Source organism: Canis aureus, chromosome 6 (assembly GCF_053574225.1).
Source record: "Canis aureus isolate CA01 chromosome 6, VMU_Caureus_v.1.0, whole genome shotgun sequence".
NCBI lineage: Eukaryota > Metazoa > Chordata > Mammalia > Carnivora > Canidae > Canis > Canis aureus.
The window spans coordinates 13,619,393-13,633,948 of NC_135616.1; the positions used below are offsets into that span (position 1 = coordinate 13,619,393).

Sequence of the window (14,556 nt, forward strand, 5' to 3'; positions counted from 1 at the left end):
CACAAGCAGACTCCCTGCTGAGCTCAGAGACTGATGAGGGGCTTGATCTCACAACCCTGAGATCATGACCTGAGCCAAAGTCAAGAGTCATTCAACCAACTAAACCCACCCATGTGCCCCACTAGTCATTGGACTTTAATTGTTTTGACAGCACCACCCTGTAATCTCTATAAGTGCTCAGAACACTCACAAAATTGTGATCCACCTCCATGTGCTATGAACAACCAAAGAGATCAATTTGCTGTAATGGAAGATCTAGAAACTGAATAAACAGTTGCCAGAGGGGATTTCAACTAAATGAATCTTTATTTTTTAAAGGAGGTGAAGACGTTCAATGCAATCCCTATCAAAATACCATGGACTTTCTTTTTTTTTTTTTTTTTTAAAGATTTTATTTATTTATTCATGATAGTCACAGAGAGAGAGAGAGGCAGAGACACAGGCAGAGGGAGAAGCAGGCTCCATGCACCGGGAGCCCGACGTGGGATTCGATCCCGGGTCTCCAGGATCGCGCCCTGGGCCAAAGGCAGGCGCCAAACCGCTGCGCCACCCAGGGATCCCAAAATACCATGGACTTTCTTCAGAGAGTTGGAACAAATAATCTTAAGATTTGTGTGGAATCAGAAAAGACCCCAAATAGCCAGGGGAATATTGAAAAAGAAAGCCAGACCTGGGGGGCATCACAATACCGGATTTCAAGTTGTAATACAAAGCTTTGATCATCAAGATAGTGTGGTACTGGCACAAAAACAGACACGTAGATCAATGGAACAGAATAGAGAACCCAGAAATGGGTCCTCAACTCTATGGTCAACTAATTTTCAACAAAGCAGGAAAGACTATCCACTGGAAAAAGGACAGTCTCTTCAATAAATGGTGCTGGGAAAATTGGATAGCCACATGCAGAAGAATGAAATTAGATCATTCTCTTACACCAGACACAAAGATAAACTCAAAATGGATGAAAGATCTAAATGTGAGACAAGAATCCAACAAAATCCTAGAACACAGGCAACACCCTTTTTGAACTTGGCCACAGCAACTTCTTGCAAGATACATCTATGAAGGCAAGGGAAACAAAAGCAAAAATGAACTATTGGGACTTTATCAAGATAAAAAGCTTCTGCACAGCAAAAGATACAGTCAACAAAACTCAAAGACAACCTATAGAATGGGAGAAGATATTTGCAAATGACCTATCAGATAAAGGGCTAGTATCTAAGATCTATAAAGAACTTATTAAACTCAATGGCCAAGAAACAAACAATCCAATCATGAAATGGGCAAAAGACATGAACAGAAATCTCACAGAGGAAGACATAGACATGGCCAACAAGCACATGAGAAAATGCCCCGCATCACTTGCCATCAGGGAAATACAAATGAAAACCACAATGAGCTACCAGTGAGAATGGTGAATCACACCAGTGAGAATGGTGAAAATTAACAAGGCAGGAAACAACAAATGTTGGAGAGGATGTGGAGAAAGGGGAACCCACTTGCACTGTTGGTGGGAATGTGAACTTGTACAGTCACTCTGGAAAACTGTGTGGAGCTTCCTCAAAGAGTTAAAAATAGATCTGCCCTATGACCCAGCAATTGCACTACTGGGGATTTACCCCAAAGATACAGATGCAGTGAAAAACCAAGACACCTGCACCCCAACGTTCACAGCAGCAATGTCCATAATAGCCAAACTGTGGAAGGAGCCTCGGTGTCCATTGAGAGACGAATGGATAAAGAAGATATGGTCTATATATACAATGGAATATTACTCAGCCATTAGAAACGACGAATACCCACCATTTGCTTCAACGTGGATGGAACTGGAGGGTATTATGCTCAGTGAAGTAAGTCAGTCAGAGAAGGTCAAACATTATATGATTTCATTCATTCGGGGAATATAAAAAATAGTGAAAGGGATTATAGGGGAAAGGAGAGAAAATGAGTGGGAAAAATCAGAGAGGGAGACAGAACATGAAAGACTCCTAACTCTGGGAAACGAACAAGGGGTAGTGGAAGGGGATGTGGGCGGGGGATGGGGTGACTGGGTGACGGGCACTGAGGGGGCACTTGATGGGATGAGCACTGGGTGTTATACTATGTGTTGGCAAATCGAACTCCAATAAAAATATGCAAAAAAATAAAGGAGGTGAAGAAATCAGATTATTTACACATTCTTGAGATAGTTCTTGGTTGGCATGCTTCCCTAAGAATCAGTGTAATTTTGCCTTATCAAGAAGATTATAAAATACTGTTGAAGTGGTTGAAAATGTATCAAATGGTTTTTAGCAACAACAAATTTTACTAATTCATAAAAATATGAATAAGGAAATTAAGAGAGAGAAAGGACTGTTTTGTGCTCAAGATAATCAGAAAATTTTTCAGGCTTAAAAACATTCTAGTGAGAAAGTCTGTCTCTCCCTCCCTCACTCCCTCTCTCTCATACACACAGGTTCTTTTATGTTTTTTTTAAGGATTTTATTTTTAAGTAATCCCTACACCCAATGCAGGGCTCGAACTCACAACCCAGAGATCAAGAGTCACATGCTCTACTAAGTCAGTCAGGGTCCCAATACACATGGGCTCATTTAAACATTCTCTTTTGGGATATAAGTTAAAATTGGAAATAATGCATATTACTTAATGAAACTTAGAGTATAATTCTCTATATTAAGCTTATAGTTTTATAGCTAGTATATAACTACAATTTCATTCAGGGCTAACGATAAAAGCAATTAGAATTTAGATTTTATTGTCAGAAAAAAATCAGTGCATCTATAAAAACCCATAAAGCACTCCTATTGAGCAGCACAATTTTCAATACTATTATTTGGAAAGAGAAAATCAGGGTATTCACCACAAAGAATTAAACAGATCTCAATCACCTTTGAGAGCAGAGGGAAAGTGTTCAAAATAACCCATTTGGCAACCCACACCAGCCACCTGGTATTCATCCGTCTCCATCATTTCCCCAACCTGGCCATTTCCCCTAGAGAACCTCTGCCTATGGACATGTTGCACCTGCTTCTTGTAAACTCCAAAGTGAGTCCTGTGTCTCAGATAACACAAACAGGGTTAAGAGCAAACTTCCAAAGTCAGACAGCCATGAGTTTGAGTCCTGGTTCTGGCCCTGATCACATGTGGGACCCTGAGCATGCTACTTACCTTTCCAGGGAATCAGTTTCCTTATCTGTAGTCACAGAACAGCAGATGGCTGAGTTATGTGATCAATAAATGTTAGCTAGCTATCCTTATTCCCAGAAGGCAAGTGCCTAGAAGGGTATCTGTTTGATATATCTTTGAATTTCCCATATTTAACAGAGTGCCTTGTCTAAAGAAGTGACTAAGTGAGGGTTTATGAATTCTGGCTGCCTTCTGTAGCTTGCTGCTGGTAACTGTAGATACAATTTAGGAAGGGTCTGAATATGGGAAAGAATGGAGTTGATGAAGGCCAGGCTGTTCTCCCTGACCTGCATGATCAATGGTTTGTGGTTTCTTTTTCCCTGGAAGATGTCTTATTTCCTTTCTGTAAATTTGCTTTGTAGTTACTTTGTGCTTCTCTGACTCTTGATTAATAAATCACAGATTCTCCAAGCTGGGTCTTGTGTGTCTTAGATCCAACCTCTCACTAGCTTCGGAGGTCTAGGAAGAGTTGACTGTGAAACTCCTTCCTTCCCTTTCTTTTCTAATCCCCTATTGCTATAAACATACCAAACAGTTGGATGTTTGGTAAATCAAATCCTCAAGAGCTTTTTCATATACGCTTACCATTTTAAAAAGCCAAATTCCAAAGTAATTTGCACAAACTATTTCCAAATTTCTTATCATTAAGCTAGATTTCCACATTGCTCCCCTTCTCAAAAGCTAGTCCTCTCTGTTCATTATAGAAATTAGACGTCTGGTAAAATCATTATACATTTCATGTAGAAAATGAGACATGAGAAACTCTTTCTTCTGAGTTTGTACAAGTTCCATTTATGGCCAAAAATTGATGGGCCAGTATACTCTCTCTTAAAAACCGATCCTCCTTTTTCCTTAGATGACTTTTCCTTTTCCTTTAGGAGTTATTATCAACGTTGCTTCCTCCTGGAAGCCTTCCCTAACTCCTACAGACTGATGCAGGTGTCTTTCATACAAAAATAGTAGCTGCTTAGAGTGCCATGGACTGTCTTCGGCTCTTTACATTCAGTATCTGATTCATTCCTCAAACTATCCTGAGTCATAAGTTACTATTGTCATCTCTATTGCGTACTTGAGAAAGCTGAGTATAGGGCAGGAAAGTAAGTTGCCAGAACTGGCATTCAAACAAAGGCAACATCAGAGCCCTTGTTTGTAACTACTATGCTATCTTGCCTCCCAAAGCACTCTATACGTTTTCTATCACAGCACTTGTAGTGCCTGCCCGGCACCTATCTCCTCTTCCCTTGCAACCTTCTGTCTCAATCGAACAACACAGTCTACATCCCTGGCCCCCGGGGGTGAAGCACGTGATAAGGCTCACCCAGAAAACACATCCCCTTCAGTTGCTCATAGTGATTGGTTCAGTGTAGGCCCAGGTGCCAGGCTGATCCAATCTGGAGAAATCTTGAGACTTTTGTTCAAATGTAGAGAATGCTGGGACACATCCTTCTTTCCCACAGTAGTTAATGATGTAGCCTGTAGCTTCCAGAGTTACTTGCAGCCATCTTGGAATCATAAGAGAGTTCTCATGACAAAGGAGCTCATATCATGGATGCAGTGCAGAGGAATGAAGAGAAAGAAGTGCTGGGTCTGATCATATGCTTTGAGCGGCCTGGATCAAGCTTTGCTGAAGCCAGCCTATCTCTGAGGGCACAGGTATATATAAATTTCTTCTGTTGTTCAGGCCTCCATGGCTCACTTGGTTAAATGTCCAACTCTTGATTTCAGCTCAGGTCATGATCTCAGGGGTCAGAGATCAAGCCCCAAGTCAGGCTCCATGCCCAGCCGAAGTCTCCTTGAGATTCCCTGTTTCTCTGCCCTTCCCTCTCCTTGTACTCATGTGCACACTCTCTTTGTCTCAAATAAATCAATAAATCTTTAAAAATAAGTTTCCTTTGTTGTTAATCCAGTTGGGGTTAGGTTTTGTTACATGCACTGAAAAGCTTCTTCTTCTTCTTTTTTTAAGATTTATTTATTTATGATAGACAGAGAGAGAGAGAGGCAGAGACATAGGAGGAGGGAGAAGCAGGCCCCATGCCGGGAGCCCCACGCGGGACCCGATCCCAGGACTCCAGGATCGCGCTCTGGGCCAAAGGCAGGCGCCAAACCGCTGAGCCACCCAGAGATCCCCACTGGAAAGCTTCTTAATTCATCAGTACTACACATCATATTTTTTGTGCTTATATAATTGCTCCTTTCCCCCAATAAATGCTAAGATCCTTGAGGATAGAAACCACCCTATTGTGTCACCGTTATGTTTCCAGTGCTTGATTCCTAATAGACACTGCATGAATATTTGCTGAATTGATAAAATAATGAATGGCAAATTTTTTGGTCATGTGTGACTTAAACCAAACTTTTAGTTCACTTAGTGAATTTCATGCCATGTACAGGTGCTTGAAATTTTCAACAGGGACCTGAAAAGTTTGGGGTAGCCAAGCCAGGCAGAGATTAAAATGAAATTTCTGATTTCCAAATTGTTTCAGTTATATCACATTAGCTAAGCTGTCCTTTGAATAGATTTTTAAATCCTTAAAACAATAACATAAAATCCAAACAATTGCAAATAAGAGATTCCCATCGAAACAAAATGATGATCAAATACTTTAGGAAAAGTTTTCAATTAGCAATTATCACACCTCGAATAAACCTCATTGGCTACAATACTGCCACTGCACAAAGCGTGATCAAATACTTTAAATAAAAATATAAATACTATATTAACGAATCAAAAGTAATTGTGTACAATATACACTTGGAGTAGAGTACCTTTTATCTGACAGCCTTCCTTTACATTTTGCTTTTAGTCTAAAACAATAACATCAAAAAAAAAAATCCTCCCAAACCCAGGATAAACTAGAAGCATTTATTAAAGCAACCATCAATTTCACTGCCATCATCTTTTGAGGCCTGAAACATCAAAGATTTACTGATGCTACCTATAAATAGTAATTTTCATGTGAATTATATTTAAAATGTACATTCAAGGCATCCCAATGGCAGTATGATGAGCCTCAAAGAACTCTTAGAGGTCATGCAGTCTATTTCCTCAACTGCTAATGAGAAAACAGAAGACCTGGTGGAAAAAAGGCTCACCTGTGTTTAATCCTAAGGCTTCAAAAAGCGTTTGTTGGGTGCATGCTCTATGTCAGATTTGGTGTTAGATATTGAAAAATAAAATAGCTGCTCTCGAGAAGGTTATAACCTCCTTGGGAAAACAAATGTATGCAAACACATGCCGATTAGTGTGGTAGGTTCTGTAATAGAGGTGTAACATCAGATTCCTGGAAGGTACAAAGGATAAGTCAACTCTGGGGGTGAGGGGTTTGTGGAAGTTATTTTCAGAACAGGAAGTTCTTGAGTCTTGAAGATTCACCAGATGAGCAGAGCAGGGGGAAGGAAGAGGGAAAGAAGGATGCATGACTTGGGCTGGTAGTCCAGGAAAAGGAATTTCTGTCATTGCAAAGGACATGAAAAGAAACGTAGAGCCAGAAAGAGTTGCCAGAGTCAAGGAACTGAGAGTAGATAAGTAGCTGGAGCTGAGGCTCAGAGGGAATCAGGCCTGTGCTTTCCACTGTGCTGTGCTACAAGTCTGGACTTTATCCTCAAGCTATGGAGTAATAGAGCTTAGTGAGCTGACTTCACCAATGGGATTGAGGGTTGGCATGCAGAGGAGTTGGTAGTCAGATTGGAAGCAGATACAGAAAGTGAGAGGAAAAGAATGACTAAGAGTTCTGACTTCAGCAAACGAGTGGATGGTGTAATATTAATTTTAAGTGGGAGTACAGAAAATGGTAGTTTTATGAGAAAGTGGTGAATGGAATCTGTTTTGAATATATGAGGTATAAGTGCTTGGTGAACATGCAAGTAGAAATGTCCAGGAAAATTCTGGTCAAGATAACATTGTGAGTTCATGTTTCCAAGCACCTTCTCCCCACGCCAAACAGAGCTGTGATGGGAAAAATACACCTAGAGAAACTTGAAAGTCACTGCTATCTCAAAAGTAAGATAAATACAACATTGGACCAGATTTAGAAGAGAAATATAAAATGATAAGCAGGATGAAGCTGTGGTCTACTAGGCTCAGGGTCTGGAAACAGGTGGACGTGGAGTTTATGTCTTATGGGGTAATAAGGACTAAAAAAACGGAGGCAAGATAGAAAATGTGAGCCTGGCTCACTCTTAGAAACCAGGGGCTGGTTTTAACTCCTACATGAATGGAAACTGAGAATAGGTCCAACTACTTTGCCACTCGAGACTCATGCAGGTAGGTAGTATTTGGTCCAGAGGGATGAGACACATGGACCAGACCTGAAACTAACATGGAACCTGGAACCCAGAAGCTGATTCCTAGAGCCTAGAGTTTAGCCAAACCCAGCCAAGTAGTAGCCTGCCAGCAACTCCACATACTTGAGAATAAATGGCTATGGCTTTAAGTTACTGAGTTTTGTTGCACAACATTGTTGTTGTAGCAATAGTCGCTAACACCTTATACTTTATTACATTTGTTTTTTCACTTGTTTTGAAAGTATTGGTTTACAGACTTATCTTGAATGGGAGAGTTTGGGTTTATTTTTATTGTTCTCCTCTGTACTAATTGCTACCTGTGTAATAAATGTAATAAATTTCAGAAGCCTTCATGCAGACCCCCTGGGCCCTATATCCAGAATCAAGTCTTGTTGAATCTTCAGGCCCTGTTCTGGGGCATGTGGTTGGTTTCACATTTCCCATTTGGGGGTCCAGGCTGAGGGACAGCAGATATCTGGGTCATGTTCCTCTCATAACAGATAATCAGAGAGCAGGAGGGTACATTTTAAGTTACCTCAAATATGGCCAAAATGGACAAGCCCAAGATCAAGCGACAGGGAAGTATATTCCACCCACTACAAGGCCAGAGTAGAGTGTGAACATATAATTATATTCCAGGAATGCTTTTAGAAAATTCTACAAGTGATTATGATGAATTTCATTACAGTAAATTTGGAATTCTACATGAAAGGGAAAGGTTTTGAAATACCTGGTAAGCAATCAGACCTTCATGTCTGGAATGCAGAAAAGTCCAGGCAGGAAAAGCGGTCATCTGAAACAGTTATTGAGTCCTTGAGGGCAGAACAGATGGTAGGATCCTTAGGAGTATCCTTGTTTTGAAGTAAGGTAGATAAGGAGGAGACACACAGAGTAGAGTGGTAGACTTAGTAGGAGAATCAGGGACATGTTGACAACTATCAGAGGGAAAAGGAAGGTTCAAGGATCATCAACAGAAGGGAAGTTAAATGAATTAAGGATGGAGTGCAAAGTGCCCACTGCAGTTGGCCATTTGAATGGGTTGAAAGACCTCTGTTATAGCAGGGCCAGCGCCACCGTGTGGCAGCCGACATGTGGCCAATGTTTGAAGAGGGAACAGGTCCTAGAAGCTGACACTGCAAGTGTAAATGACTTCAGGGGCTTGGCTGTCAGGGAAAGAAGAGTTTAGGAAGTAAGAGAAGAATCTACAGGGGGAGAGAAAGAAAGAGAAGTAATAGATGAGGATAGGGAATGACAGCAGGGAGAGGTGTGGTTTGAGAACGCAGCTGGGAGGGGAGCCCTGCATGCCAGATAAGATGCCTCTTCCTATGATAATTAGGGGAAGTGTGAGGCCAGGTGCCAGGAAAGATAAGTTGTAAAGGGGTAGGAGTAGGGGAGAGCATAGGAACTTGAGGGGATTCCTGCCAGATAACCTCTGATTTTCCATAGAGAAGGAGATGAGGTCACCTACTAAGGATGAGGAGGTGGGCGTCAAGCAGGGTCCTTGAGAAGATCATGAGAAGCCGCTTACAAAATGTGGAAGTGGGCTGCCCAGAGCAGGCGCAAGGACACTGAGAGGTAGGGAGGCCCCAGCAGTATTAGCTATAATCTGTGCTGGGACCAGGACCCTGGGGTCTGACCTGTGGGTATTTTCCTGACAGCACATTAAAATCTAGGATTCTAGGATTTTATAAAAATTTATAAACATTTCATGAGCTGTCCTTTCTCTATAGAAGATATTAAGTAAAAGGAAAGAATTATCTTTAAGCTGTCCACATTCCCATGTTCTTGCAGCATTGTAGGTTTGGTTATACAATTCCTATTCTTTCTTTTCTGTCTTCAGTTTTTCTTTCAGTGAAACTACAGTTTTTGGGAAATCATATTCAACTTGAGATGTGCTCATTTTGAACACATTCAATAGGAACCTGAATGGAACCTTATTCTCCATTGTCTTGGACTCAGAAAAGTTGTGGAACCCTTCTGGACTTGAGCTTCTACTATATGGATACTAAATATTTCAATCGTGTGTGATTGGAAATCCACAACTCTTACTGTCTATAGAGCAGATCAACTTAATGGGCTATCCAAGAATTCACTACCCCATAGGAGCAATGAACAAAGAACACTTTCCCAATTCAGCAAAAAGTCTTTGCAAATAAAAGATCTTTTAAGTTATTTGCACCTCTGGTCCTCTTCAAGTAAATCTTTTAGAATATTGATATGTACTATTCTTATGTGCTAAGAAAATACATTCAGGATAAAGAAAAATGTACATTCAATGTATAATGGATTGCTTCAATGAAAGATATACGTAACCAAAATGAAAAGAATGATTGGATTTTAATCTTGAATAAAAAAATGTAGTGTAAAATGTAGTACAGTTAAAAATTCCAATGAAAATGGCTAGTTATTTTAAGAAGGAATAAAATAAAATTTTGCCAACCTTGAAAGACTATAATATCAACAGATGATACCACATAGGAATAAGACCATACTGTGAAACTTCACCAATCTTGATATACTTATTTGGAATTTGTAACAATTTTGACAAAAGCTTAGCACAAGTTTACCTTTTCACTATTATTAATCAAATTATAGTATAAACAATATTCACAAAGTTAATGTTTAAATTACTTTAGAGAACAAATTATGTTCAAATATCTTGAGCAGACCATACTTAGTAACAATGTACGTATGAATTATAAACAATTTAATCTATCCCTTAAGGTATTTCTCTTTAGGATTTCTACTATTTTTGTACTTGTTTGCTCTTAAAAATAAAACTGTCTCTTTAAAGATATTCCATCATTCAGATTTAAAATTAATTTTACTAGGCTCTTCTCTACCCAGCCAAATTGTTATTATTTTGCCTTTGTTCAAATGGTCTTATGTTTTACGTTAAAAAGCAAAATAGGAGATAATAAATAAGTTAATTACAAGGAAAATTACCACAATTCGATAACTTTCTCCTAAGTGACGGGAAATATGTGAAGTATTTTATTTTATTTATTTTTGGGGGGAGTGGGAAGAGGAAGATGGAGAGAGAGAGATAGAGTATCCCAAGCAAGATCCATGCCCAGTGCAGAATTGGATTCAGGGCTCCATCTCAGGACCCTGAAATCATGACCTGAGTCAAGCAAGAGTCAGATGCTTACCTGAACCACCCAGGCACCCCATATGAAGTATTTTAAAACATTATCTCTAATTCCTCACAATATATTGCAAGGAAGATTCTGTCCTCACTTCTTATAGGAGGAAATTGATATTCAAATTAAGTGATTTCCCTAAAGTGTCAAGTATTTTCTGAATCTGATAAATAAGATATAGTAATATGTATGAAGGGCTAAGCATAAGCCCAGAATACAGAAAGCACTGCATAATGTCAGCTATGGCTCTTGCTATCACTCTAAAGAAGGGGCTCACTTTATTTTTATTTTTAAAAGATATTTTATTTATTTAAGTGAGAGAGAAAGCACACAAGTAGGGCAGTGCTCAGAGGGAGAGGGAGAAGCAGGCTCCCCGCTGAGTAGGGACCCTGATGTGGGGCTTGATTCTGGGACCCTGAGATCATGACCTGAGCTAAAGGCAGATGCCCAACCGACTGAGACACCCAGAAATTGCCCCAGAAGGGGCTCACTTTAAAGTTAGGTGAAAATTGATGAACAGATAAATTAGCTCCTCTAGCTTTTGAATGTTTCAGTTGCCTTTGGATACTCATTCATTTATTCATTCAACAGACATTTACTGAATGCTGACTATGCACTGGGAACATCAGCGTGAGTATATGGGCAAAGATGTACCTCTGAGGTAATCCTACATATTTTCAAAAGTGATCAGCTACAAATGTGTGTGTATTTGTGTGTGTGTATATATGATCACTGATATATATATATATATATATTTATAGCTGATCAATATGAAAGTTGGAAATTCAGACATATTTTGAAGATATATATATGTATATATATCTCAAATAAATGTATCCAAAAATGCATCTAAATTTCCAATTTTCACATTTTCTGTGTGTTTATTCTGTATTCAATAGTGTTTATATGAATTTAATATTAGAGTTTTTGAGCCAAAAAGGACCATGAAATGACTTAGTCTAAAATCTGTCATTTTACAGTGAGAATTCTTCGACCTAGAAAAATCAAAGGCCTGCCCTCAATCAGATACCTCTCACAGAACCTGCCTTGGAATCCAATTCCACTGGTTACCAGATGGTTACCAGTGGTTCACGTCGACACATTTCATCTTCAGAGGAAATGAATGACAAAGCCAAATGACAGATGAAACCAAAGTAAATCCCTCCCATGTATGTCACTGCAAAGACATGCATTAAAAGCAAAAAGAGGGATCCCTGGGTGGCGCAGCGGTTTAGCACCTGCCTTTGGCCCAGGGCATGATCCTGGAGACCCGGGATCGAATCCCATGTCGGGCTCCCGGTGCATGGAGCCTGCTTTTCCCTCTGCCTATGTCTCTGCCTCTCTCTCTCTCTGTGTGTGACTATCATAAATAAATAAAAAATTAAAAAAAAAAAGCAAAAAGAAACACTTATTTTATTTTTTTACATAGATTTACTGAAATATCCAGGTGTAATATGTCTGAAACATGGTAGGAGAGCCATCTTCGAAATTTTGGAGTTGGAACAGAGCTACTGGTCATCCACCTGCTATCTCTCAGATCATGATGGGGGATTGCTGTTTACCTCAAGATGCACCCTGGTCTCCAAACTGAAACTCAAGAGCCACATTTCGGTTTTCTTGGGCCCTTGTCTCTTCACTGAACTTATAAAGAAGCTCCAGTACCATCCTGAGAATCACAGTGGTTTGTAGTGAGCTAGAGGAACAATTTCAGACTGATCCTTTGAGCTGTGAAACATCAAATGGAATAAAATAGTTGTTTTTTGGACAAATAGGATAAGCAGCTCTCAGAACCCTCTTTCAAAATGCTGTTTAAAAACCAAAGAAACAGAAACACTAACTGACAGAAATCTAAGCTTCTAAAGACCTATTAGCTATTTTTTTATCCAAAAATTTTCATGGAGATCTCAAGGATAATCACATTTCAGAGGATGGAGACAGAGCACCTGGTGTCCATATACCACTACTAGTTTCTTTATGGGATCCCAGTGTTTTAGTGGACTTGCTCAACAGCACACTGGCTGGTCTAGAAGTATGGTAGAGTATATGAAGTGACTCAGAAGACCAAACTATAGAAGTCAATATTCTTCTCAAAAAAGAAGCTTATTCTCCTGTCATACTCAAAGGCTTGGTTTTCAGAGCAAGTATTCTTCACAGAGGCTATCCTAACAGATGTTCCATACATTTTGCTTTCCCTGCTCTGGATTTTTGGGGCGCCTTCTTCCATTACTAATCCCCTTTTCATTTATTCACTCTTTCACTTGATTGCTAATTGCTAGAAGCTGTTGTTAACAAAGATGAAGAAGACATGGTCTTTCTCTGAAGAAGCTCAGTCTACTGTGATGAATCCTCCAAGTTCAGGGAGCACAAAAATCAGCTGGGGAGTGCTAGAAAATGGAATTACCCCAAGACTCTTCATGAAATATTCCGATTCAGGAGTCTGAGGTGAAGTCCAACCATCTCTACTTTATAAAAACACCACTGAGTGATTCTGATATAGGTGGCTCCCAGATGCCATTGTTGTCTCCAGACCAGTAGGAGCATTTTTCATGCTCATTTGAATCTCAGCTAAAATCTTTAATACCCAGTTTTCCATGCTGTCTTAGTCAGGAATCATCACCTTTTTTCCTTCTGTGGCCTTTTATTTATATCTCTCATGACATTGGCCATCTCCCACTTTCTGTCTCTACTGTGGATCCTTTCTGGAATGCCCTGTCTCACCTACCAGACTCCTGGTTGGGGGACTGTCTGGTCCTAATTTGCATTCTCTGCAGTGTGTAGCACCATGACCATTATTAGTAATCATGTAAACTTCCTTGCTGGCTGAAGGGACCCATTTCTAAATGTAGAGTTGTGTTTTTAAAGCAGACATAAAGAAATGTACTGATACAACGGAGAAAAGGAGGATATTTTCAGTGGTGGAATGCGAGGCTCAGAGCCTCATAGGTGAAATAAGCATACGAGTGTGGGGACACACTGAATAGCTTGGCTGAAATGGAACAAAAGGAGCTGCATAAGGAGAGAAGAGGAATAGTGGGCAAATGAGAGGTGGTGGTAGCCTTGATGGTTGCCAGAAGCTACTGGCTGCCCAGAGAGGAAAGTAGAGATGGTCAGAGATCAAGGTATTGCAGCACAAACTGACTGCAACTCTCTCCCCTCCAGGGCTCTGGTCTGCCTTGGTCTCCCAACCCTCTCAGCTTCTCCTTCACTCAAGGAGCCCATCAGGCTCAGCCTGGTTTTTCCGCTCGCATATAAAGGCCTGAAAACTTTCTAAAGGTACTAAACTGGGGGAACCTAGAGTTTCCCCTCTCTCTTCTTCCTTGCCTCTCTGGCTGCTGCATGTTGGGGGTGGGGTGGGGAGGCCACATGGAGGGTTCTGGATGAATTTCAGATCGGTATCGTGGTTTTTACCGGGGAGATGTAAAGAAGGGGAGAAATGTGAGATATGTTCTGAAGGTAGAAGCAGAGCTTGGTGAGAACATAGGGCTAAGGGAAGGGGAGAAGGCAAGTGTGATAGGGCTTTGTCATTAGTAAAAAGGAGATACTTAGCACAAGTTAAATGTTAACTTGAGTTGGGCTGAGAGTTAAATGCTATGATGCTTTCCCCAGGTTTATAATGTGAATGCAGGACACCAGATGCTGCTGCTGCTGGAGGTGAGGAGGCCTGAGACTGACCTGGAGGCCGTGCAGCCCATTTCTGCTAAGGAGTTCAAAGCATCTTCACTGGTATGATTGAGTCCCTCCCAACCACACCATCCTCCCTCCTCTCCTTTACCCTTCCTTTCTCCTCTCTGATCCCCAGTTCGGTCCTCAACGTCTCTCACAGATCTTCACCAAAGAAATCCTGGTCAGCTGACAATCTCCATGTGTCCACAACCTTCATCCCTTGAATCTTCCAGAGTGGGACTCAGGGGAGGTGGCAGGCAGGGGACCTGTGGGACATACC

At 40.5% G+C, this 14,556-nt stretch overlaps 1 long non-coding RNA gene and 1 pseudogene across 3 annotated transcripts; one reads left to right on the top strand and one right to left on the bottom strand.

Annotated features, from left to right (window-relative positions):
- Nucleotides 1-5,735: 5,735 nt before the first annotated feature.
- Nucleotides 5,736-5,867, bottom strand: LOC144316633 (U4 spliceosomal RNA; annotated as a pseudogene).
- Nucleotides 5,868-8,182: 2,315 nt separating this feature from the next.
- LOC144315120 (uncharacterized) lies at nucleotides 8,183-11,959 on the top strand. Of its 3 annotated transcripts, none has more exons than XR_013380898.1 (4): nucleotides 8,183-8,258; nucleotides 8,925-9,045; nucleotides 11,205-11,243; nucleotides 11,594-11,959. It is a non-coding gene; the product is annotated as an uncharacterized LOC144315120 (long non-coding RNA). The 3 variants fall into 3 exon arrangements; XR_013380900.1 differs by having other exon boundaries at nucleotides 8,188-8,279; nucleotides 8,922-9,045; XR_013380899.1 differs by having other exon boundaries at nucleotides 8,196-8,301; nucleotides 8,917-9,045.
- The last annotated feature ends 2,597 nt before the right edge of the window (nucleotides 11,960-14,556 follow it).